A 3,266-nucleotide genomic window follows, 5' to 3' on the forward strand; every position below is an offset into this window, starting at 1 on the left:
AAATAACGACTCTCCGTGCACAAGTCGAACCTGCGTGGGGACCCACCACCCAAATGCCCAGCTCGGAAGGCAGTCACATCATCACATCATTGTTGAATAATAAATTGGTTCTGCTCTTTTTATTGCATCATAAAAATACTGCTGCACACAAGATTCTTATACTTATATCCTCGGCAATTCTGTAGGGAAGAGGCTGCTATTTTATGCCCCTGGAGCCAACCTATCAATGTTAAATACCCTTCACACAATTTTGCCAGCAGTCAAAAGATGCTCAAGGGCACCTTTCCCTAGCTTGTCACCATCGCGATTCAAGGATTCTGGCAATTGGCACAGTCCTGGGTTGCCTGAACCTGAGGGTTTTTCTCTGCTCTCTTCTGTTTTCTTTCCTTCTTAGGGCACCACCTGCCAGGAGAATGGCTGGTAACAGCAATGTAAGCACATCCCTGTTCACTGGGGAGTGGCAGTGCTTCCACTGATTGACTCCACGCCAGCCGACCCAACATTCACTGTGCCTGCAGCCAGGGAAAAAGAGAGCTGCCGTGGGCCCCACTCTGGCCACCTTCTGGCTGTGCCTGCTTGCTTGCATGCTTGCTTTCTATTTTTAAAAAAGATTTGTATCTATCTCTCTATCTACTCATTTGTGTGTGTGCGTGTGTTCATTTGTTTATTAGAGAGAAGGGAGGGGAGGGAGAAGATATGGAAAGAAACATCTATAGGGAGCCACGGGGGACCTGGCCTGCAACCCAGGCATGTGCCCTGACTGAGATGCCCAACACACCGCCCCATGCCAGTCAGGGATGTAGCTTCCTTCTTTAGGCAAGAATTAGCCCTGGCTGGTGGGGTTCAGTGGATTAAGTGTTGTGCTGTGGACCAAAGGGTTACCAGTTCAATTCCCAGTCAGGGCACATGCCTAGGTGGTGAGCCAGGGGTGAGGCCCCACAAGAGGCAACCACACACTGGTGTTTCTCTCCCTCCCTTCCCCTCTATTTATAAATAAGAAAATAATTTTAAAAAGAATTACATGGAGCCCAGAAGATATTCCCATGGGCATTCTCCCTCCCCCATAGGCCTATCCAATGCACAGAGAATCGCTCACCCAGCTGCTGTCTTTTAACCCATGTGCACAGTTTGGGGGTCTTTCTTCCCTGCATTGTCACACTGTCTGTCTCAGGGCTTGTGGGCAGCATGGCCTCAAGAGGCTGCTAGCGGTCGGCATGACCAATTGGTACTGAAGATATTTAATCAATTCTCTTATACAAGAAGGAGAAAAAGACACAGAACTGGAGAAAAATAACCAGGGTCTTGAGGATAAGAACCTTAGAAGAAAAAATCAAAGCGGCTAGCAAACATGTAATAGTGCTCACATCCATTAACAATACGGGGTGTTAAGAATGAAACCCCAATGAGAGAACTTACAGGTGGGGTGGGGGGAAGTTAAGGGGGAAGAGGGGGACGAGCTGGGAGGTTATGACCTAGTAAAGCATGGGAGGACTTAGACCAAAAGACTAATACTACTTTACTTCTTCATCTGTGCACAGGTTACACAGGGGTGTGCATTCCAATCACCTGGCATGTTGTAACTATAGGTTCTGTGCATTTTCCCTCATGTATGTTAAACAGGATTTCAAACTCTCCTCCCACCCCACAGTGAATCTTATTGCAGAGAGAATGTCGTTGAGATTTCAAGATGTTGTTTCAAGAGAAAGGAGTGGACATTACTCTTCACTGCAGCCGAGGACAACCCTACAGAGAACGAGGCCCACGAAGCTGAGCTTTAGCATGATGTGAGCTTAAAGAATATTCCCCGGCAACCTAACTGTACTTGAAAATAAAAGCTCAATTCCTTTATTTGTATCATTTGAATACTCTGAAAGGCCTATGGGCCAAGCCATAACTATCGCCATGCCTCCTTTGCTTTCCCATTGCTCATTTCACAACCCACAGCTCCTCCTTCCTTCCTTTCCTTCAGGAAATTAACATTCTCCTGTAGCCTGGCCACCTGGCTCAGTTCCTGAGAGCACCTCCCTGTATCCTCTGAGGCTGCTGGTTCCATCCCCAGTCAGGGCATGTGCAAAAGTCAACCTATGAGTGTGTAGGTGAGTGGAACGACAAGCAGATTTCTACCCCCTCCTCAATCACTAATAATAATAATAATAATAAAATTATCCTGCAGCCCTTGTCTTGTGGGTCTTCCCCCCCCAAACACACACACACACACACACACACACACACACACACACACACACACTCTTCCAGCTTCTTCTAAGGAAGGGAGTCAAAGACAGCATTTTCTTCAGCAAACAGTAAAGGGAAGATCTGGGGACGTTGCAGTCTTTAAAAACTTTATCTTGTAATTCATCATATCCTTTCACAGAAATCAGAATTCCTGCTGTTCCCAACCCCCACCATCTAAATGCCAATACCTGTCTACAAAGATAAAAACAAGAACTTGTACCACAGTTCAGAACTTATTGATTGAATTTTGGATTTCCAGGGGAGTTACAAATAAATAAATAAATAAATAAAAGAACTTCGATGCTAACAACACAGCATCACCACGGTTGTCGTTCACTTAAAATGTAGAGTTACGACAATCTCACACTCAGGAATCTCTTGAAATTAAATAAGTCTACTTTATCTTTAAAACAGTAAGAGGGGAGAGGGGAAACTTCTCAAATGTCACCGGTCTTATATTTAAAACTACTAGCGCTTAGGGGACTTCTCCAGAGACTCTGGGATGGAAATGAATCACCTGTGGTTTCTTCAGAGGCAATCACACTCAGCATTCTCAGACTGGAATCCGTCCAAAGGCGTGTCCGAGAGGAATTAGGAAAGAGCCCCCCAAGTGCTGGTTCCCAGATTCTACAGTTCGTTTTCCCCCTTTCAAAAGAAAGTCAGTTTTTCGGAGCAAGAGGTCTTGACAGCCACACACGGCCAGGCCAACAGGATCCTTCCTGGGCAGGCCGTCGTCGGGTTCTAAAAGGAGACCTCACATGCACTGGCCGGGAATTGAACCCGGGTCTCCCGCGTGGGAGGCGAGAATTCTACCACTGAACTACCAATGCCCTGGCAAGCCAGCCTTAGCTACCCCCACTCCATTCTTCGGAAAACAAATCTCTACAGCAACCCACAAACCACAACTCTGCCAACAACGTGGCTCCGCTGTCTTGGAAGACGGACCTCACCAACCCCCACACACATTCTGGTCAAACACTTGCCACTGACGACGGAGGCATCAGGAAACACCACAAAGTGGGGACACTCAA

General features: G+C 46.8%; 1 non-coding gene across 1 annotated transcript; it reads right to left on the reverse strand.

Moving 5' to 3' along the window:
- Positions 1 to 2,994: 2,994 nt before the first annotated feature.
- Positions 2,995 to 3,065, reverse strand: TRNAG-CCC (transfer RNA glycine (anticodon CCC)). Its single transcript has one exon. It is a non-coding gene; the product is annotated as a tRNA-Gly (tRNA).
- Positions 3,066 to 3,266: the final 201 nt, after the last annotated feature.

This window comes from Artibeus jamaicensis, unplaced genomic scaffold (genome assembly GCF_021234435.1).
Source record: "Artibeus jamaicensis isolate MK-2021 breed Jamaican fruit bat unplaced genomic scaffold, CSHL_Jam_final contig_1715, whole genome shotgun sequence".
Classification (NCBI taxonomy): domain Eukaryota; kingdom Metazoa; phylum Chordata; class Mammalia; order Chiroptera; family Phyllostomidae; genus Artibeus; species Artibeus jamaicensis.